Source organism: Schistocerca piceifrons, chromosome 6 (assembly GCF_021461385.2).
Source record: "Schistocerca piceifrons isolate TAMUIC-IGC-003096 chromosome 6, iqSchPice1.1, whole genome shotgun sequence".
In the NCBI taxonomy this organism is placed as follows: domain Eukaryota; kingdom Metazoa; phylum Arthropoda; class Insecta; order Orthoptera; family Acrididae; genus Schistocerca; species Schistocerca piceifrons.
The window spans coordinates 234,721,976-234,746,476 of NC_060143.1; the positions used below are offsets into that span (position 1 = coordinate 234,721,976).

The 24,501-nt window shown below is 44.4% G+C and overlaps 1 protein-coding gene across 3 annotated transcripts in view; it reads left to right on the top strand.

Moving 5' to 3' along the window:
- LOC124803048 (fatty acid 2-hydroxylase) overlaps window positions 1-24,501 on the top strand; it is a 509,122-nt gene that overhangs the window by 321,079 nt on the left and 163,542 nt on the right. The gene's annotated exons all lie outside the window — the stretch shown is intronic.

Sequence of the window (24,501 nt, forward strand, 5' to 3'; positions counted from 1 at the left end):
TCGTCCAGCCATTCCGACATAAACTTTTCCGTATGTGCATGTTATACGGTATATTCCCGACATTGCAATTGGGTCTCTTTTCTCCTTCGCCGATCTAAGACACTCTTTGATCTTCCTTGTCGGTTTGAAAATCGTCTTTACGCCGTGTTTGCGCAATATACGGCCGATTCTGTCCGTCACTCTGGGAATGTATGGCAGAAAGGCCGTACCTGACATTTCTTTTTCTGGTTCCTTACTTCGCCGAGTGTTTGGCTCTGTTACACTTCTAATGTAATTTGTGGAGTACCCATTGCTCCTCAGAACAGTTTCCAGGTGTTGCATCTCTCGTTTGAGGTGTTGAGGCTCACATATTCGTCCTGCTCTCGTTACGAGCGTACTAATCATGCCTCTTTTCTGGCTCGGGTGGTGGTTTGACAGTTTGTGCAGGTATCGGTCCGTGTGTGTCGGTTTTCGATACACGCTGTGTCCCAAGTTTTCGCCGTCCCTTGTGACCAGCACATCTAGAAATGGCAGTTTCTTGTCCTTTTCTACTTCCATGGTAAATGTTATGTTGGCATGGAGGCTGTTCAAGTGTCTCAGGAATTCACCGGGCTGTTCTTCACCATGGCCCCACACCACGAAAGTATCATCGACGTACCTGTACCACACCTTAGGTTTGCAAGTCGCCGAGTCCAGTGCCTTTTGGGCTTTCGTTGTATCTGATTGTGCCAAGAGGGCCGAACTGTGGACTGATCTTTGCTGATGAAAGGCGATTAGAGAGAGGGAACAGGCTTACCTCGGTTTTAGAAGCATTTGGTCTCAGTCGCCATGTCCGTACGAGCCCTAATTTCTCGTATCTTATTTTTGAGGTCTTGTGCGAAATGTATGTTGGAGGCAGTAGAATCCTTCTAAAAGTCCGCTTCAAATGCCGGCTCCTTTCGCTGCAGGGATTTCCATTCGAGTTCCCGAAGTATCTCTGTAAAACTTACGTGTTGTTCGAACCTACCGGTAACAAACCTAGCAGCCCGCCTCCGAATTGCTGCGATGGCTTCCTTGAATCCGACCTGGAGCGGAACCCAAACGCTCGAGCAGTACTCGAGAACAGGTCGCACCAGCGTCCTATGTACTGCCTCCTTTACGGACGAACCGTACGTTCCTAAAATTCTCCCAGTAAACCGAAGTCAACCAGTCGCCCTCCTACCAAAACCCTCAAATGCTCGTTCCATTTCATATCTCTTTGCAAAGTTATGTCCAGATGTTTCAACAATGGCCATCTTCAGAGTCTATAGGTTGTAGTAATTAATGTAAGAACTGACAGGGATGAAAGGATACGACGACATAAGCAAAACCGTTCCAGTAAACATGGATCAGCAAACGAGACATTTTACAGATAACTGAAGAATAAAAAATGCCTACTACATTACCGGCATTGGCAGGGAGACACATTTGGGAATTGGGCTGCCTGGTGCAAGTCTCTTTATTTGACGCCAAATTGCCGATTTGTGGGTCGATGATGAAGAAACGATGATGAGGACAACAGGCACATCCAGTCCCAAGCTGAAAAAATTCCCTATTCGACTGGGAATCGTACCCGGGACCCTGTAATCGAGAGTTACCAACGTTAACCCAAAGACCACGAGCGACTGACAGATAATTATAGGTTTGTCGTTGCGAGCCTCATTGGTCTCAATGTGAAGTACTGTCTTAGATGCCACAAATATACTTGGGGTGTAAGGTTTTTGATCCTCGTCTAATTTAACTCAAATTTCACCTGTGGCTCATGATTGGAGAATGTCTTATACGCATGATGGGGCACCGGCAGATAATGCTACTAATGCGAGACGAGATCTGACATGTATGTACGGTCCATGACGGGTCGATCGAGGAAAACGCATACCTTGGCCTTCAGTATCAACTGACCACAGTCCTCTAGATTTCTCTGTCTGGTATCGTCTCAAAAGTGTACACCAGTTCTAGTACAACAGTTGACGAACTGGGCAGAGAATTGTACAGTCTTTTCATGATTTAAGAGATGACCTGGGAAACGTCCCCTTAGAAAAATTATGAATAACTATGCTGGTAAACTTCTACGTTATTTGATTTTCAAACAGCTGAGCAAAACTCAACGTACTCAAACAGTTTTCTCTTTACTTATTCTGATCATCACTAAACTGACACACAATATTTTTTTAGCGCAACGCAATATGACTTTCAAAAATCCCTACAAAAGAATGGCCCTGACTAACAATAACCTATACCTTTCATGAATCACTTACCTCACAAAAATCTTCGTTACTCGAACTACTGCAATACAGCGAGCGGCAATACTGCCAGCTAAATAAAAGATTCTAACTACTGGAGGCACTAACTAGTGATAGGCATAGTTAGCAAATGAAAGATTTTGATAGAAAACATACAATGTATAATGTTAATAATGTTCAAAAGTCATCAAATATACATATATATCTATCAATTCATGACATCCATATTTACACATTTCCTTTTTCTGGCGGAAGCAACTCCAGATCATCCGCTTATAGTAACCTCTCAAAACTCTGCCATCTCTCTCCCCACGTCCACCACTGCTGGCGGCTCACCTCCAACTGCGCTACGCTACGCGCTGTTCACATCCAACTGCCCAACACTACAATAGTGAATATTCCAACAATGCCAACCAGCCACAGACTGCACACAGCACAGTCAGTGATTTTCATACAGAGCGCTACGTGGCGTTACCAACATAAGAACCTAAACAGCCTACTTACAGTTGTTACTCACTGCAGAGAGCAATATTGCCTCCAAATGAGAGGTCGATTTTTGGGACACCTCCCTCAACAGAAACTACTGTCCAGTAAATTGTAACATGTAACTTGTGAAATAGTATTGCACTTCCTGTTAAGGTAGGCCATGGGTCAAATTTGAGGCTAATTACGTGTCTTAATCGAAAACTTAACATACTGAATACATTGCACTTATACTGCAGCACGACTCTGGCCTTGTGATACGGACTAATATCCTGCTGGAAGATGTCATACCTGTCGGGGAAGAAATCGAGCATGAAGGGATGAGGGTGATTTGCAGTACCTTACACGTCGCCCAAACCTGTCATTGTGCCTAACGCAAGTTTCATGGAAGCCCGGTTGAATATCGACCTTAATATAATACTGCCGATACCGTCCTGCGTCCGTGACGAATTGCATTTTTAGAGCTGCGTTTGCGTGGATGTCGGACTCTGCCATCGGCCTGGTACAATGAGAAACGAGCTTCATCCGACAATGGGACTGCTTCCCGTTGATCGACGCTCTGATTTCGAAGTTTCCGTGCCCACTGCAACGGTAATTAACAATGTCGTGGAGTGAACATGGAAACACGCAGGGGCTGTCTGTTACGGAGCCCCGTGTTTAACGATCTGTACTGAAACACCTGTATCTGCACCAGCTGTGAATTCTGTCGTCAGACCTGCTACACATCACCACCTCCTCTGCTTTATAGTGCGGAAAGCCCCCGCCTCCAAGCTCTGTGGAGAGGCGTGGCCAGCGTCTTGTCACCTTCTCCTGGTTTCCCCATCCTTCAACTGTTCTCCGTAGATGGTGACGATCGTACGCTACTGGCCATTAAAATTGCTACACCACGAAGATGACGTGCTAAAGACGCGAAATTTAACCGACAGGAACAAGATGCTGTGATATGCAAATGATTAGCTTTTCAGAGCATTCACTCAAGGTTGGCGCCGGTGGCGACACCTACAACGTGCTGACATGGGGAAAGTTTCCAACCGATTTCTCATACACAAACAGCAGTTGACCGGCGTTGCTGGTGAAACGTTGTCGTGATGCCTCGTGTAAGGAGGAGAAATGCGTACCATCACGTTTCCGACTTTGATAAAGGTCGGATTGTAGCCTATCGCGTTTGCGGTTTATCGTAAAGCGACATTGTTGCCTCGTATCACTAGCAGTCGAGATGACAGGCATCTTATCCGCATGGCTGTAATGGATGGTGCAGCCACGTCTCGATCCATGAGTCAACAGATGGGGACCTTTGCAAGACAGCAACCATCTGCACGAACAGTTCGACGACGTTTGCAGCAGCATGGGCAATCAGCTTCGAGACCATGGCTGCGGTTACCCTTGACGCTGCATCACAGACAGGAGCGCCTGCGATGGTGTACTCAACGACGAACCCGGGTGCACGAATGGCAAAACGTCATTTTTTCGGATGAATATAGGTTCTGTTTACAGCATCATGATGGTCGCATCCGTGTTTGGCGACATCGTGGTGAACGCACATTGGAAGCGTGTATTCGTCATGGCCATACTGGCGTATCATCCGGCGTCATGGTATAGGGTGCCATTGGTTACACGTCTCGGTCACCTCTTGTTCGCATTGACGGCACTTTGAACAGTGGACGTTACATTTCAGATGTGTTACGACCGCGGGTCTACCCCTCATTCGATCCCTGCGAAACCCTACATTTCAGCAGGATAATGCACGACCGCACATTGTAAGTCCTGTACGGGCATTTCTGGATACAGAAAATGTTCGAGTGCTGCCCTGGCCAGCACATTCTCCAGGTCTCTCACCAATTCAAAACGTCTGGTCAACGGTGACCGAGCAACTGGCTCGTCACAATACGCCAGTCACTACTGTTGATGAACTGTGGTATCGTGTTGAAGCCGCATGGGCAGCTGTACCTGTACACGCCATCCAAGCTCTGTTTGACTCAATGCCCAGGCGTATCAAGGCCTTTATTACGGCCAGAGGTGTTGTTCTGGGTACTGATTTCTCAGGATCTATGCACTCAAACTGCGTGAAAATGTAATCACATGTCAGTTGTAGTATAACATATTTGCCCATTGAATACTCGTTTATCATCTGCATTTCTTCTTGGTGTAGCAATTTTAATGGCCAGTAGTGTACGACGCTAACAACCCACCCATCTCACCTTTTTTGAGATGCTCGTTCCAGGCATCGGGTCATGACAATCTGCCCTTTGTGGAAGTCCGTTATATCAGCGGATTTCCCTGTTTGTGACCCGTATCATCACTAAAACGATTCCTCAATCGTTTCGGCTTTGCTTATCTGCTTACGAATCCGCAATGCCACCAGGCGCCATTCAGTCTCGCAGTGGGCAGTGGTCATATAGTTTTCGCTCATCACTATCTTATTGCATTGTAATAGCAGCATTACGTTTGAAATTCTACCCTTGTTTATTATTATTGCTATAATTCTTACTGTCGTTGTTTTCAGTCATTCAAGTTTTTAATAGGCTGATCTTTCGTAGGAAAGAAAAGGAGCACAATGTTGATATATATTAGGTTAGTTGATAAGTTCCTAGCGCTTTTCCATAAGCTTACTAAATAAGCAGATACACATAACAGAGACTTCAGTCAGTCTCCTTCACTATTTCCAATAATCTGCCAGCGCTGGGGTAACTTTTCGATTCCGCGGCTGTAGATACGAGGGTTGGAACTTACATAGTCGCAACTATTTATTCACAACCGATACAAAAGAGCTACATGTTTTCACCTGTTACTGTCCTTCAAAGTAGTCACCAGCGCTGTGTAGATTCCGTTGCCAGCGATGTGGAGGGCGTAGTATACCGTTAGCAGAGCCTGTTCTGTTCATGGTGCGAGTGGAGCGGTCTACTGCCTGTCGAATCTCAGGAACAGTTCTGAAGCGAATGCCACTAAGTGGTTCCTTCATCTTCGGAATCAAATCAAAGTCACAAGCTGGTCGCAGGTGATGCTCCAAAAACGACCAGCTTTGCGAAAGAAGCGGCGACACTTTCTCCGCAAGCCACCCATCATTTCGCACGACAATTCGCGGGCGCATACAGCGCAAGCTGTGGCTGCTCTGTTCGGTCGATGGGACTGCGAAGTATTGTACCATCCCCCATAGTCCCGGACTTAAGCCCTTGTGGCTTTGATTTGATTCCGAAAATGAAGCAACCACATCGTGGCACTCGCTTCAGAACTGTTCCAGGGATTCGACAGGCAGTAGACCGCTCCATTCGCACCATCAACAGAACAGGCTCTGCTAACGGCATACTACCCCTTCCACATCGCTGGCAACGACACAACGCTGGTGACTACTTTGAAGGACAGTAGCAGGTGCAAACATGTAACTATCGGTTGTGAATAAATAGTTGCCATTATATAAGTTCCAACCTACGTATAATGTGGTTCTCTGGCAGAGAACTCGTCGAGCAGTGTTTGAAGCTCATTTTCGTCTGGAAAGGAAGTTCCGTGAAGCTTGTTCGATAAAGAGCGGATAAGGAAAATCTTAGGGCACAAAATCAGGTGAATAAGATGGGTACGCAATCCTTCCCGACCCAACTCCTGTATAATGTTTTTTGTCAGCCTAGCAGAATGCAGGCGGGCATTGTCGTAAAGTAGCATCACTTCAGGCAGGCTTCCTGATTGTTGTTCTTGGTTTTCGTCTGAAGGACGTCTTAGTTCCTGACAATAAATGTCAGCAGTGGTGGTTAAACCCCGGGGAAGCAATTCGAACTGCACCACACCGTCGCTTTTCCATCAGATGCATAACATTATCTTTTGTGGATGGCGCAGTTCTTTCTGCGGAGAATTGCTGCTTTGTTTGGGCTCAGTCATGCCTTTCTTTTCCTTGTTTTAGCATAAAGACGCCGTTTCTCGTCACCAGTAAAGATACTGGATAGAAATGGCCGGTATTGTTCACAAGCCAATTGATGAAAAGCAAACAGAGATGCATATAATTTTTGTGACTTTGGGTTAGAGCATGCGGTAACCATGTACCGGATTTTTGAACCCGTCCCATTGCATGCAAATGTGGTACGATGGTGGAATGATCACAGTCCATCACATCTGTCAGTTCTCGAGTTCACTGGCGTGGATCATTGTGGATTAATGCGTTTAAACGATCTTCGTCAATTTTCCACTTGGCACTCCATTTTCTAAAGTCCACCACTTCACTCACTACCTCTAAACGACAAAAGGACGATATGTAAACTCAGATAGCAACAGGGAACTACAAATAAAAAGTGGCAATCGATGAAAACTGGAATATCAACATGCAAAACAAAAACGCTACGAATTTATGCACCAACCGAATAACTAATCACCCTGAAACTTCCTGGCAGATTAAAACTGTGTGCCGGGACGAGACTCGAACTCGGGACCTTTGCCTTTCGCGGGCAAGTGCTCTACCAACTGAGCTACCCAAGCACGACTCACGCGCCGTCCTCACAGCTTTACTTCTGCCAGTACCTCGTCTCCTACCTTCCAAACTTTACAGAAGCTCTCCTGCGAACCTTGCAGAACTAGCACTCTTGAAAGAAAGGATATTGCGGAGACATGGCTTAGCCACAGCCTGGGGGATGTTTCCAGAATGAGATTTTCACCCTGCAGCGGAGTGTGCGCTGATATGAAACTTCCTGGCAGATTAAAACTGGTGTTGTGTGATGTCCTTAGGTTAGTTAGGTTTAAGTAGTTCTAAGTTCTAGGGGACTGATGACCATCGATGTTAAGTCTCATAGTGCTCAGAGCCATTTGAACCATTTTTGAAGATTAAAACCGTTTTAATCTGCCAGGAAGTTTCATATCAGCGCACACTCCGCTGCAAAGTGAAAATCTCATTCTGGAAACTGATCACCCTATTTCATTGAAAGGAAAAAAAAAGATGTGTTTATTTGAAATGTGCCCAAGGAAGCTATGACAAGTGTTTCGGTGAAGACGTTTTAAGCTGGTTTAAGTACACTTGTCAACGTTTCGCGATATTTCTCAGTGTAAAAGAAAAACCCTGGAATAAATCTGGTATTCTCTAGAGGAAAACACTGCAATCTATAGGAAATCCGGATTGGGCAGAATGGCAGCGATTATTTCTATAGAAAATTTTCCAGAGGTGTCCACTAAACTCGGATATAGTCGCAATATTTGCTCGACCTGTGGTAATTACATTTCCGTTATCGCACCTCTTCTCATTGCCAAGAATACTTGACTCTGATATCTGAACGCTAATAGACACGGCCAGAGTCCCTCACGTTTCGAAATTCCTTTTGTCAGATTCCCTACGCAGTTGACTCCCCAAGGTCCTGGCGGAGCTGCCTTGGTGGGTGGCCTTGGTGATACTGCTGGAGATACGGGACACTTTCGCCGAGAGTTCGCCATATCACGCGCAGCTGTCATCAGCACTCAGCACTCTTGGAGTAGTTGTTCATTTCTCGACCACCTGGCCCACGTGTTGCGGGGGTGTTTCGGTCTGTTTCTTTATGGTCTCTGTGTGGAAGTGTTACGCGTTGGAAAGTAGTTAATGTGCATAAACGACGGGCATACTTGTACAGTTGCGTAGAAGGCCTAGCCAGACGTAACATTACGGGCCACGACTATCACTACCGCTGAATGTATATTTACTTTACGACTACAGTGAACGAAATGTAAATTATGTGACGTATGTGCCGTAATATAAGCTGACATACATTTTCAGCAAAAGGAGAAACTTATGAGACTTAATTTTATTAATGAATTAATATATTTCTAACACCTTTGTTTGCAAGGCCATCTTCCGCATTATTGGCTTTCCGTCTTCAGCTTATGGCAGTTTAACTAAAGAGAGCTACGCCAGATGCATTTCGCTTTTATTTATAAAGCATCTTCCGTGGTTATTCTGAAAATTGTAAACGTACGTTTGTACATTTTTGGTTGTTTTTGGTTAAAGACATCGTTTTGTCTATAAAGTTGATGTGCAAGTTACTTACGGTGTTTCTTTTCATATTCTGGTAGTTCCTTGCTTGCTAGCAGCGGTTAACGTCGATAGACTTCGATTCACATATACACTTGGCAGTTCTTGCCATTCTGCTGTGTTTTTGTTGAGCTGCATTATTTGCGCTTCACTTTTGTAAATTGAACTTAAGTTATGTGTGTTTCTCACTTTGCAGGATAACAGTATTTATGTCTGTCCGTTTGTTGTCGTTGACGCTGTTAGTATTGCCAACCTGTGAAACTACTTGTTTTTTAAATTCATGTGTGTGTGTGTGTGTGTGTGTGTGTGTGTGAGAGAGAGAGAGAGAGAGAGAGAGAGAGAGGGGAGAGAGACAGACAGAGAGAAAGTTAGTATGAATTAGTGAAAATGTCAGGCAGAGATGTCAGAGAAAATGGGGGAGGCGATCGGCAGTTTCTTTTGGGGGGGGGGGGGGAGGATAGGCCTGGATGGTGATTATAGGACAGAATCTAGGAAGAGATAGTAATGGTAAATGGAGCCTGCGGTTATATCTTCCTTCTAAACAAATGATAGCTTTCGCTTCGAGTCTAGGTTACACCATGGATACTATGTATTCGCTTTTATTGGCTATCAGCAAGAACAACATAAGAAGCACACTAGTACTGGCAAAAAGGGCATTTCTGGCCAAGAGAAGTTTGCTACTGTCAAACATAGGTTTAATCTGCGGAAGAAATTTCTGAGAATATACGTCAGGAGCACAGCAATGAACAGTAGTGATATATAGACTGTAGAGAAACTGGAAAAGAAGGGAATCGAAGCATGTGGTGTTACAGAAGAACGTTGAAAATTAGGTGGACTGGTAAGGTAAGAAGTGAGGCGGTCCTCCAGAAATCGACAACAAAAGGAAGTTATGGAAAACACTAACAAGAAGAAGGGAAAGGATGCAAGACATCTTTTAAGGCATCACGGAATAACTTCCATGGTACTAGAGGGAGCTGTAGAGGGAAAAAACTGTAGAGGAAGACAGAGACTGGAATACATTCAGCAAATAACTGAGGACGTGTGTTTCAGGTGCTACTCTGGCATGAAGAGGGTGGCACTGGAGAGGAATTTGTAGCGGGCAGTATAAAAAAAAAACTGCAGTTGAGTGCAGACGGAGCAGGTTAGCTCCCACATGGTTTCCCTGTGCCCCGGTGCCCGTTCCAAGGTGCTTCGCCACAGTCATTAGGATGAAACAGTGTGTCAAACGATACCAGTGGGTGTCTCTAACTGCGTCATAATTTATGAAGAGGTCATGCACAAGAAATTAAAAAACATGGAGTGAACCTATGAGATCTGACTCGCGCGCGCGCGTGTGTGTGTGTGTGTGTGTGTGTGTGTGTGTGTACAAGAGAGACAGAGAGGGAGAGGGAGAAACTGATCATTGCGGTATGACAATGTAGGTTCTTTTAATTTCAGCGCGTGGCTTTTCGTTTACGAGTCGCTGTGACGTTAGACTGGAACCTGGAGGTAGGGATGTGTGGTGGTGGGCGTTGGTGGAAGGGGGCGGAGGGAGGGGGAGGGGGGGGGGGAAGAGAAGACAGTGTGCCGAAGCGTGGCGATAGAAATAGGACCTGCGTGCTTTTGTCAGATTCGCCAACGTCCGCATGCGATGTCGTTAGCAATTCAGACAAACAGTCACTATGGTGCACATTTACGCATGTGGAGCATAAACAAAGGTACAGCAAAGCATGGCAGACCAAATTAAAGAGATAAACGAAATGCTTATTTTGATGTATAGACTAAGGAAGATAAATATATAATTAATTAATGAGTGAAAAAGGACTCTGTATAGACTTTTCGCAATAACTATAATACCGTTTATACTAATTAAGTCACAGAGAAGATAGGCCTAACAACTGAAAGAGCTCGTCGAGGAAAACCGAATTAGATACTCGCATTTTTTTATGTACATACTTATCAGAATTAAATACTTAATTAAAGTCAGCAAAACTAATTATAAGAATAGATACTCAAGTAGTATTTCAGCATGGTAAGCAAACACAGTGAACGAAATTTAGACCGTAAATTTTCAGTGTTTAATTACCGTTATTGCTCAGTGAATTAGATTATTGTATAGTTTTCCCATAATTCAAATTCTTTCAGTCCTACATAAATTTGAATGACACCAGCAAAAAGAGCAGCTCATTTCCCATAGAACTGATGTGTGCAACTTACATGTATCCAGTAAATAGTCAGGGCATAGTCCACTAAAATTAAATATACCCCTAATTATGTAGAAATTGCTTACATTTCAATTACGACTGCTGGTGGACTATTCATACTGAAGTTTATTATGATATATTATTTATAACCAGCGTCTTGGTGCACATCTTTCGTTGTCTCTTGTTTTAAGCTGGCACGTCATGATAAGAAGTTGTAGTGAGGACTGATGAATGACAATTCTAGTTTCTTTTCACAATTAAAGGTAAGCCTTGGTGCCGGCTATGAAGAGGGTAAACCGCAATGGCCTATGGCCAGTGTTCCGCGAGCTTTCGAAGAGGCAACATCTGTGTCACTTTGGGTAGCGAGTTACTCACTTGCGTAAATAAATAAATAAGTTTCGTACCTACGTTAGACTTTTTTGCACCTGTCGAGACGCGACTATTCGTGAATGCTGTGAGTCGAGGTTTAACAGTGACAGGGCAGTGCGCACCATTTGGATGGATTTGTGTTTTTTGCCTGTAGAGTCAATCTGCTCTCTGCATTATTCGCAGCTCATGTCGTTGGGAATCTGCCTCATCTATTCAGATATGAATGGTTTCAGACTTAGCGCTGTAAAATCTGACAGTCGGATTTATATTTTTAAAGCTTTTTAATTTTGTGAAGCGGAACTTTGAACTTTAAAAGCTCATACAAGCAATTTTATTTAAATTTATAGTAATTTTGAAACAGTATATATAGGAGCCTCAGCTATATTTAGGCTGTAAGTGCGACACCAGTTATGTCATTATTCATCAGTCCGCTTCTGAATGTGTGAAATAATATATTATCAGTAGTATATTGTATCAACAATTTTTAATTGCTGATCATGTTGTCGGGTGACATTAATTATAAGTCATACATCCAATGTAACAAACTAATTTTTCTGATTATGCAGATGGATGAGGTTTAATGTAATTTTTATTGAGAAGGACAAACAGAGATCCTACGACGTACATGAGCCTTACTAAGACTTCATATAGGGTGCTCGCCTGAGAGTTCTCAGCGGCAGGAGTACCGATTGAAATTATTTCGAAAAAATTAACTAGAATTAGTGTTTTACTAACTACATCCTTCATTCTTGGACTACATTTGCTGAGAATTCTTCCAATAAATCGGTATGGCATCCGGCTTTGCTATGATTGATTTTAAGTGGTCGTTTCGCCTTTAATCTTTCCCTAGGCATACTCCCAGAAATGTAATGAATGTAAATGTTTGCAGAGGTCGTTTGGTAGTCTCCCAGGCTATTGCTGGGAAGTTGAAATACACTCCTGGAAATTGAAATAAGAACACCGTGAATTCATTGTCCCAGGAAGGGGAAACTTTATTGACACATTCCTGGGGTCAGATACATCACATGATCACACTGACAGAACCACAGGCACATAGACACAGGCAACAGAGCATGCACAATGTCGGCACTAGTACAGTGTATATCCACCTTTCGCAGCAATGCAGGCTGCTATTCTCCCATGGAGACGATCGTAGAGATGCTGGATGTAGTCCTGTGGAACGGCTTGCCATGCCATTTCCACCTGGCGCCTCAGTTGGACCAGCGTTCGTGCTGGACGTGCAGACCGCGTGAGACGACGCTTCATCCAGTCCCAAACATGCTCAATGGGGGACAGATCCGGAGATCTTGCTGGCCAGGGTAGTTGACTTACACCTTCTAGAGCACGTTGGGTGGCACGGGATACATGCGGACGTGCATTGTCCTGTTGGAACAGCAAGTTCCCTTGCCGGTCTAGGAATGGTAGAACGATGGGTTCGATGACGGTTTGGATGTACCGTGCACTATTCAGTGTCCCCTCGACGATCACCAGTGGTGTACGGTCAGTGTAGGAGATCGCTCCCCACACCATGATGCCGGGTGTTGGCCCTGTGTGCCTCGGTCGTATGCAGTCCTGATTGTGGCGCTCACCTGCACGGCGCCAAACACGCATACGACCATCATTGGCACCAAGGCAGAAGCGACTCTCCTCGCTGACGACGACACGTCTCCATTCGTCCCTCCATTCACGCCTGTCGCGACACCACTGGAGGCGGGCTGCACGATGTTGGGGCGTGAGCGGAAGACGGCCTAACGGTGTGCGGGACCGTAGCCCAGCTTCATGGAGACGGTTGCGAATGGTCCTCGCCGATACCCCAGGAGCAACAGGGTCCCTAATTTGCTGGGAAGTGGCGGTGCGGTCCCCTACGGCACTGCGTAGGATCCTACAGTCTTGGCGTGCATCCGTGCGTCGCTGCGGTCCGGTCCCAGGTCGACGGGCACGTGCACCTTCCGCCGACCACTGGCGACAACATCGATGTACTGTGGAGACCTCACGCCCCACGTGTTGAGCAATTCGGCGGTACGTCCACCCGGCCTCCCGCATGCCCACTATACGCCCTCGCTCAAAGTCCGTCAACTGCACATACGGTTCACGTCCACGCTGTCACGGCATGCTACCAGTGTTAAAGACTGCGATGGAGCTCCGTATGCCACGGCAAACTGGCTGACACTGACGGCGGCGGTGCACAAATGCTGCGCAGCTAGCGCCATTCGACGGCCAACACCGCGGTTCCTGGTGTGTCCGCTGTGCCGTGCGTGTGATCATTGCTTGTACAGCCCTCTCGCAGTGTCCGGAGCAAGTATGGTGGGTCTGACACACCGGTGTCAATGTGTTCTTTTTTCCATTTCCAGGAGTGTATCCCCCTAATAACATGACCTGAACATTTACGCACATTTTCCTAGTATCCCTGAAATGTTCGGCCGCTACAGCTCCTGATGGAGGAGTCTATGCAAATATACGTGAATGATATTGAGCCCTTATCGGCACCCAAACTATTTCGTATTTTGAGTCTGTTCTAAGTTCACCACATACTACCGTCTCATTTACAGCTGTGCCTTCACTACCGCCGTGCAGTGTATCTTGGCAGTTTACATTCAGATCAGAATTTAGAATTTCAGTGCCAGTTAACATCTGGTGTTAGCCAGCTTTCTGTGCTTAGCACTACGGGGGTATTATTACTGTTTATAATCGAAATTAGTTCTGGGACCTCTTGCAGTTAACTAATACTACATTAACATTTTCTTCTTTCTCAGATGTGTCATTACTAGTGACACCTTCTGTAATTAACGGCCTTCTCTGAAACTAGAACATAATTTATCGGTACTGTGCTGGTATTTCTCTGACCGAAATAAAAAACAACACACGTGTACGCCGCTTGTACTCTGCTACCGTAGTACCCACTTCCTGTATCTAGTACAAGGCGATTTTCAGGCGTCTGACACCAGACGTACGGCAGGCCCAGATATGAAGTGTGAAAGTATATACTAAAAATCTTAGTACCAGAAGATTGCTGAATTGAGTCGTTGAAACTCTTTAATCGTTATAATCCTTCCTGACAGCTATATACATGTAAAAACTTTCAATCTACTGTCTTCACAGAAAAGGCTGATAGCCAATCAAAAGCGAATAAATCATAGTATCCGTGGTGTAGGGTATACTCGAAGCCTGCCTAGGTAGCAAAATTCCTTCAGTTCATCTACGAGGGTTATTCCAAAAGTAAGGTCCGATTGATTGCCAAATTGAAACCACAGTGAACATCAGAAATGTTTTACTTGTAACAATTAGCTACACCTTTCAGCTATTTCTCTACGTAGTCGCCGTTCTGACTTAGACTTTTGTCATAGCGTTGTACCAACTTTTCAATAGCCTCAGCATAGAAGGCAGCCGCCAGTGCTTTCCGCCAATTCTCCACGCTGGCCTACACCTCGTTGTCTGTGTCAAAATGTTGTCTTCAAAGACAGCGGTTCATGTGACCAGAGATGAAACTCAGGGGGAGACAATTGCGGACTGTATTGTGGGTAATCTAACATTTCCATTTGAAAACGATGCAGGAGCATCTTCATTGCCCCTGCAGAATGCGGCTGAGAATTGTCGTGAAGACGAAACAGCACGACAGTTATGTAATGTTGGTTGCATAGCTTCAGGCGAAATTTCTCACCAGGCCCTCGTACTTGGCGACAGACACTATTTTCTAGACATCTTTACGCACTCACTGCGAGCTCAGAAATGAGAAGAGCGACGTGATGCTAACTGGGGTTATACTAGAGACACTACCCAACACATCTGTGCAAAGCTTTATCGGATTTTCATAGTCGTTTCCATTTCGCGACCGATCGGACCTTACTTTTGGAATAACCCTCGTACTTCGTGATCACCAGTCCTGATATTAAGTTTCTCGCTGTTCTCACTTCTGCCACTTCTCATTACTTTCGTCTTTCTTCGATTTATTCTCAACCAATATTCTGTACTCATTAGACTGTTCATTCCATTCAGCATATCCAGCAATTCTTCTTCGCTTTCACTGAGGGTACCAATGTCATCAGCGAATCTTACCACTGGTATCATTTCACCTTGAATTTTAATTACACTCTTGAACCATTCTTTTATTTCCGTTATTGCTTCTTAGATGTATAGATTGAACTGCAGGGGCGAAAGGCTACATCCCTGTCTTACACACTTGTTAATCCGAGCACTTCGTTCTCGGTTTTCCAGTCTTATTCTTCCCTCTTGATCCTTGTACATATTACATGTTACCCATTTTTCCCTATAGCTTATCCCTCTTTTTCCCAGAATTTCGAAGCATCATTTGAGATTGTCGAAAGCTTTTTCCAGATCGACAAATCCTATGAACGTGTCTCGATTTTTCTTTAATCCTGCTTCCATTACCAAACGCAGCGTCAGAACTGCCTCTCTGGTGCTTTTACCTTTCCTAAAGGCAAACTAAACATCGCTTATAACTCGTGAAAATTGACGAAACAATAACCAAAACACGTGATCCGCGGTCTTCGATCGTGGTCACTCTCACGAAGATGTCGTGTTTTCCACGAAATCTCATTCTCTCTTGCAGCGGCGGTTTTCCCCACCCGATTCAAGGCACTCACGGTACACCCTCGACAGTGTGGATCGCGGAAAGCCCGGTGCCGGCGTATCATCATAGAGTGAGTGCCCGAAGCGTTGGGCTCCGGGCATCTGGGCTCGACGAAGTGAACTGATACTGAGCGCCTCGCCCACCCTGCGTTCTGCTGTCTGTCCGATCCCACCACTGGGTTCGACGAAGTCCAGTCAGGTGACACGCCCAGGGCCGCGTTTACGCGCGGACTATCTGTGCTGGGAAGAGGATATTGGAAAGAAAATTGTGGATCTGTTAGACGACGATCAGCTTGTCTTTAGCAAAGATAAATGTGGTACGACGCACCAACACCACGCCACCGGCGTCTTTAAGTTGGCAACGGAAATGCAATTTCCTTCAGACGCCGATAGTGGTCGTGTGGGACCCGGCGGACTCAGTGGAGCATGTCTACTACTGGGCAACACCTCCAGCGGCGCCTTGAGAGCCTGTATACAGAGAGAGTGGCCATAGGTGAAGTTGCCCGTGATTGGTTGATTAGCTTTGGCAGAAAAATGGCGCCAAACGTCTCTCGCACCTCCTATGTTCGCCTTGCTTTTGAGTTGAAGTTCAGAGGACTTTTGGAAACGATTAAAAGGTATTTCAATTATTGAGAGGCTTGTTATGCGTTGTGCATGCATGTTCGATTTAGTTTTATATCGTTTTTAGTACGTAATTAGTGTTTGCGATCTTAAATACGAGTTGAAATAATGAAGCGTTTTGTGATGAAGTCGGTACGCCTACATGTTTGAAGTAAACGCGTTAGTAATTGTACAGTATTGTTTTTGACATCTGTAATTCGTTCTGCAGACGTTCGTAAACGATGAAAGGTTGTGCTGCATTTGGTTGTTCCAATAGAGGCGAAAGTGGATTTCGCATGTTAACATTTCCACGAAATGAAGAAAAACGAAAGCAATGGGCAATCGCAGTCAACAGCGCTGACATAAATCAAACAGGAGCCTTGTGGAAACCAACCAAGTACTCTTATCTATGCGAAGGAAGTCGTTTTTGCTTTTTACTACATATAAAACAACTTGCAATGTACTTAGTTAAATTTGAAAACAGACCTGTAAATTGGCCGGTGAAAATTATTATAACACATTATTCTTATAAACATAGAATTAAAATGAGATTGTGTATCTAATGTGTAAGAATTTTGCTAAGTTGCAGACGTCATAATTACGTCCTTCAGTGTCATAACGTTTTTTTTTTCTGACAGCACTGTATTGAAGATTTCCCCGAGTGTCATTTGATTTCTAGGCCACTGTTAGTAATTCCAGGTAATATGATTGTAGTTTTATAACTATTTCATTAATGCTGTTAGAGCAGGAAGTTTCCCAGATTTCTGTCTTCATTTTGTCGTGGTTGCTGAAACATTAGTCGTGGTAAATAACTGTAGGTACTCTTGAAGACAGTTCTTAATAGGCCTACTTACTGTGGGGTAGAAGGGATACGGTAGTTTTCTTGTTATATTTGGTCGTTATTACAGTAGCCTACATTTAACATTACCTGATTTTTGTAATCCTTTACGTCTCACACTTTTTGCATGTCACAAGTAAACAACTACTTACGACTTTCATTCATCTGACGTAATACAGGTGCGTTAAATCTTTAGCGTTATGCACTTCCGATACAAAACAAATGCTATACACTATTTTTTTTATTTACGTTACTTTCATTGCAATATGTCTAGTAAACGAACTTTAAAGGAGATAGATGCAAGTAACGAATAATTTTTACAGCCACTGTATCAAATTTTCCTGTGCTGTGCGTAGTAGGCTACTATGAGTATATTGTAGCTGTAAAGAAAGGCATTTAACGGATGATTTCGCCATATTGTCTTGTGCTTTTGATTCGATGAGTGTGTACGCCACTACTGGCCATTCAAAAGTCCCGCCCGCAGTGTGGTAGAAAAATGGCCGCCGTATCGTCCGGTTGGCCACTCTCTCCCTATATAGGCTCTCTACGACGAGGTACTGTATAGCACCCTCTGCCACCGCAATATAGAACGGCCGGCGACATCCAGAGGTCCATTCGCGCTTGTAGCCTTCTCGCTACCACGTCATCGTTCGTGCCTACTTTAGAGAGCATCTCCCTTTTTGACGTTGACAGCTTGACATTATGTCTTGCTGCGTTATTCGCGATGAGTCTTCGTACGCTTGGAGAATTACAAGCTAAGTGAATCTTCTGTTTGCTGTGTTAACCTGTTAGCTTATCATTTCCGCTCCTGTGCAGCTTTCCTACGACGACAGTTCCCTCCCGCTCTGTAGCCCACCTCTTCTTACTGTTGTGTACGAAGTCGTACAGGACAGTAAAGGCACCAGACAGACAGTTCTGGCGTTGCACTCGATTTTTCTTAAGCCTTGCTTCCATTATCAAGATACGTACGTATGATTTCTCGACCTACACGAATCGTTCGACAGTGTAAAATGCTGCAAAGTAATAGAAATTCTTAGAAAAATAGATTTAAGCTATATGGAAAGGCGGATAACACACAGTAGGGGCGACCAGGGCACTTTTACCCACGAGACATGTTTTCGTACAGCGCTTTTTTTCGGGCACCCTCCTTGTTAGGGCGTTACGGACAATGGAAGACTAGTACCGCCATCTGCTGAGGCCTCTCACAAACTTCACAGCACCAGTGAGAAGAACTTATATGTCTTGTTATATAAAGTGAGTAAATTTTGTTACTGAAATATCGAAACTCTAGGGAGCACACCTGTTTGAAATGCGAAAGATAAATATATGTTCGTTCACAACAGATCATTTCACTCTCCATGACACAAGCGTATAATTTGAAAGTAATTTCGAAACTAATTGAGAGATGGCGACGGGACACGTATACGCAGTTCTGTTGGGGCACGTTTACGTGCAGTTTTGCATTCCATCCTAATTGATATTCCCGTCAAGGAAACTTTAAGACAACAGCAGTAGGAAACACAGTCTAAAAAAAATGAAGACGCAGGAAAATAAAAGATGGACATCTCTAAAAGTGCTATTTCAACGTAATGAATCTCAAATAGACAGTAACTGGTAAAACCAAGACCAAGGAAAAACGTGGATAGGACTACTGCTGATATCATTACTGATCTGCCCAAAGGCAGGTTTTCATATGTTAACTCACCATTCTCTCATATCGCCTCCCATACTCTTCAAGTATGCGTAATTTTCGCTTTCGTCTATGTCATATATCATCAAATATCTCTTCCTCCTTCTCAATCTCATTTTACAAACTAGTCCCTACAAAGCGTCTATTAGCAAGCATTCCACTTTCAACAAACATCCCATCTAGTTTTTCTTCCTTTCTCTTATAAGCTGCAGCAGTGTGATGAAAAGGATGAAAACTGCGTGTGTATTTACTAGCTGGAACGATACAATCGATCAAAAAAATCAAGAATGGGTCAAATGTCGAAGATCTAAAAGGTTGGTTGATAAACCTGGTATTGCCCGTGTATTCATTTTGACAATTTTCTATTAAAAACAAAAATAAAAAACGGCTGTGTTTGTACAATAATATGTAAAAAATTTCGTTTCCTTGAAAACACCTGTCAAATTATGAAACAGTTGTACAAAGAAATACACATAAACTAGAAATGGCTCTGAGCACTGTGGGACTTAACTTCTAAGGTCATCAGTCCCCTAGAACTTAGAACTACTTAAACCTAACTAACCTAAGGACATCACACACATCAATGCCCGAGGCAGGATTCGAACCTGCGACCGTAGCGGTCGCGCGGTTCCCGACTGTAGCGTCTAGAACCGCTCGGCGACCCCGGCCGGCCATAAACTACAAATGTACAAGTACAGTCTCTACGGCAACCGCCTGTTCATAGCTCTACACACGGTTGTTACTTTCTCTTACAGCCGCCTGTTTTTCGCAGTTGGAAGCTGTCAAAAGCACTGCTACGTATCAGTCACTTTCTTAAGTCGACTGGAGTATAGAGGAATCTTACGCGTAGTAGTAAAGAACAAATGAATTAAAGCTTGCATGGTGGGGCATTTTTCCGTGTCTCTCAGTGTTCATGATGTGATATCTCATGAACTATGTGTCATACAATGATATATTTGTCTAGGTATATTCAACGATATATGTGAATACTGTCTATGAAATATGTTACGAATAGAGTTAGTAGCACAGAAGTAATAATTTTAAAGTTTTTCACGCATCTTAGTTTTTATGACGTCATACCTCCTTAACTATGTGTGGTACCAAGATATAATTTTGTAACTGCATTTAGTGGCATGTGTGGAAACTGTCTGAGAAACTTATTGCGAGTACATTTCATAGCACAGAAGTAATAAATTTGAACGTCATCCATGACGCGGCAGTTTTTCACACATCTAATTCCTTATGAATTCCATACCTCCTGAACTACGATACGTGGTTCTTGTCACCCTAGCGACTGTTACCTGATAGTATGAAGTGTGGCTGAAACCGGTCCAATGGTTCAGGAGGAAATGTGGAACGTGCACACATAACCATAAACGCAAGTCCATTTTTGTAATACACTGAAGTGCCAAAGAAGCTGGTATAGGCATGCGTATTCAAAGACAGAGATATGAAAACTGACAAAATACGGCGCTGCGATCGGCAACGCCTATATAAGACAACAACTGTCTGGAGCAGTTGTTAGATCGGTTACTGCTGCTACAATGGCAGATTATCAAGATTTAAGTGAGTTTGAACGCGACATTATAGTTGGCGCACGAGCGATGGGACGCAGCATATCCGAAGTACGATGAAGTGGGGATTTTCCGGTAGGACCGTTTCACGAGTGTACCGTGAATATCAGGAATCCGGTAAAACATCAGAATCCGACATCACTGCGGCCGGAAAAAGATCCTGCAGGGAGAGACCAGCGACGACTCAAGAGAATCGTTCAACGTGACAGAAATGCAACCCTTCCGCAGGTTTCTGCAGATTTCAGTGCTGTGCTATCAACAAGGGTCAGCGTGCGAACCATTCAACGAAACAGCCTCGATATGGGCTTTCGGAGCCGAAAGCCTACTTGCATACCCTTGACGACTGCACGACACAAAGCTTTACGCCTCGGCTGGACCCGTCACCACTGACATTGGACTGTTGATGACTGGAAACTCGTTGCCTAGTCTGACGAGTCTCGGTTCAAATTGTATCGAGCGGATGGATGTTTATGGATATAGAGACAAAACTCTTGAATCCGTGGACCCTGCATATCAGCAGGGGACTGCTCAAGCTGTTGGAGGCTCTGTAATGGTGTGGAGCGTGTGTAGATGCAGTGACAGGGGACCCCTGATACGTCTAGATACGAGTCTGACAGGTGACAAGTACATAAGCATCCCGACTGATCACCTGCATCAGTTCATGTCCATTGAACATGCCGACAGGCTTGGGCTATTCCAGTAGGACAATGCGACACCCCATACGTCCGGAATTGCTACAGAATGGGTGCAGGAATACTGTTCTGAGTTTAAACATTTCCGCTGGCCACCAGACTCCCCAGAAATGAACGTTACTGCGCATATTTGGGATGTCTTGCAACGTGCTGTTCAGACGAGATCTCCACCTCCTCGTACACTTACGGATTTATGGGTTGGGTTGTTTGGAGAAGGAGATCAGACAGCAAGGTCATCGGTCTCATCGGATTATGGAAGGATGGGGAAGGACGTCGGCCGTGCCCTTTCATAGGAACCATCCCGGCATTTGCACGGAGCGATTTAGGGAAATCACGGAAAACCTAAATCACAATGGCCGGGCGCGGGATTGAACCGTCGTCCTCCCGAATGTGAGTCCAGTGTGCTAGCCACTGCGCCAATTCGCTCGGTACGGATTTATGGACAGCCATGCAGTGTTCACGGTATCAATTCCCTCCAGCACTACTTCAGACATCAGTCGAGTCCATGCCACGTCGTGTTGCGGCACTTCTGCGTGTTCGCGGGGGCCCTACACGGTATTAGTCAGGTGTACCAGTTTCTTTGGCCCCTCAGTATATGTATGGACTTACACCAAAAGAAAAAATAACTAGAGGACAGGGAATAACATCTGATCAGAGCAGATAAATACGTAACAAAATCCGTTACAGTATTATTTCGTGCGGAGGCATGGCACTGAAATTACACTGCTTGCTAGTAAAGCTGCAGAAGCATGAAGGCAACAATAATCAAACTGGTACTCTTGGGTTGCAAATCATCCTTTCAACGTAATGACGCGAAGTAGGTAAGAGTAATGCCATCTACATTCTTGACATGAGAAAAAATTACACAGCGGATTACTCACAAATAAATTGCAACTGGCTGTAAGTTGATTGTGAGAAAACCCTGCCACGCTTCTTGCAGGAAAAGGAGACGTCTACCATCACTTTTCGGATCTCGACAGTGGCAGGATCGTGATCTACTGAGACTACGGTTTATGGTTCTGCGGTACTGTTGCTCGTGTTGGTCGTCATCCCATGACTGACGAGACTATGGGACAGAAGGGCTTAAGATGGCCATAGTCAACAGCATGCACATTGCAGTACCTCAGCAACCTACATGACTAACGCCCGAGAGGAAAATGTTGTTTTCTCGGCTGTACAGGATAGTTCAGCAACGTCTTGTACGATGAGTCTGGAAGTGGCCTTGTTCTCAGCAAGGGCAGTACGGTGATGTCTGGAGCATCACACACTGTCAGCACGGCCACCGTTGTTGCAGTATATCTTGACACGGCAGCAGAGAGGGTGCGCGCTAGACTAAAAAACTGGACACAGGAACGGCACAACGTCGTCTTTCCAGACGAATTCCGGTTCTGTTTACAGCAACACGATGGACATACGCGTGTGTGGAGATTCCGAAGAGAACCCATGTTCCTGGATTGCATTCGTCATCGACATATACGCCTAGTGCCTTCCGCGAACCGTGATAGCCTGTAATTTGGACGTCAGGTATTACATTTCCGACCTGGAATTACGGCCTTTCTTCAATGTCTGCGTGATATCATTCAGCCCTTCGAAAACACCCAGTCACGTGTTGACGAGATACTAGCACGCCACCACTCACCTGCCACTGCGATCGATGAACTACGGCAGTGAATTGAAGTAGCTTGGAATGACGTACCCTCATTTGTCGTCCAAGCTCATTTCGACTCAGTGCCCAGTCGAAAGACATCGTTGTTTCTGCCATAGGTGGTAAACCTGTGAAATGAATTTTGCACGCTGCGTACCACCGATTACTAGCAATTTAATCATGTATTCTTCCTACTACACAGTATATATACAATAAGAAAAATTTCGCTTTTGCTATCCTTCCTAGCGTTCCAGTTTCAATGGTCGACAGTGTACTCAATACAGGGTGTGGGTTTCAAGCAGACGATAAGAGGAATGTTATACAATATGCGAAGATATAGCTGAAGATACAATAAGAGATTAAATGAATACTAAAGGTGTAGACGCCACATTAATCAGTTAAGGGCACAGAGTGCAGAGTAATTAACAGCAAAAAGAAAACTGCCGGCCGAAGTGGCCGTGCAGTTAAAGGCGCTGCAGTCTGGAACCGCAAGACCGCTACGGTCGCAGGTTCGAATCCTGCCTCGGGCATGGATGTTTGTGATGTCCTTAGGTTAGTTAGGTTTAAGTAGTTCTAAGTTCTAGGAGACTAATGACCTCAGCAGTTGAGTCCCATAGTGCTCAGAGCCATTTGAACCATTTGAACCAAAAAGAAAACTGTACAACCAGTCCCATCTTAAATTCTTTAAATATTTATATATTTCAAGAGATGGAACATAGGTAGTTAATACTGGAAACAGTGACGCTACCGAATTAGTATTAGATGAGGTGAACAGCTCAATTCAAGAAAGGGAAGGTGTTGGTAGATGACGATTAAAGCTAGAAGCAAAGTAGTGAGAAACGAATTTGCAAAATTATTTACAGAATGTACGATATAATTTCAATAAAGATATATGTCGTTTGTCATCAGAAGTTTGCAATGTTTGTCAGGCATTGTCTCATATACTGTTTTAACTGTTCCTTAGGCTGTTTTGGACCAAGTAAAACATTTCGAATTTATTCCGCAAAAATGGAGTTTGCTTGAGAAAATTTTGGCTTCGTCGTACTCTTAAAAGCTTAACAAAAATTTCATCTAACGGTAGAACCCATCAAATTGTTTCCAGATTGTTACTCTGAAGAACAAAACAGGAATATACAGGAGCTTGACACACTACCAGTAGCTATTTTTCTTTGTGCTTTACTCGGTGATCTCTTGGCGAAAATCAGTTCTCCTTGCACTGTTAGACAGTGTACTCAGCCCAACAGACGTTTCCTCATCCACAACGCGGCTATACGAGTACGTTTAATTTCCAACGTGTTTCTCTCTTTGCTTGGTCTCGTTTTGTGTCTTGTATTTACAAATTTATCCACTTGTAACGTTAGCCAATTACTAACAAGAGATATACGACAGTGGTCGCTTTGAAGTGGAGCGGATGATTATTAACTTTGTGCCAGGCAGCCGGGTGATCCTTCATCGCTGACGTATCGTGGCAGTTAAGCGCTCTTCTTGTGTCATTCCGTTGTTTGGAACCAGGATATTAAGAAAGGTCGACGTGGAGATGTGACAGACTGTCAGAAATGAGCTCTCGTGTTTGACCTGCCCACGGCCTCACACCGAATGAAGTTGCCCGAATGTTAGTGTGTGAAAGCA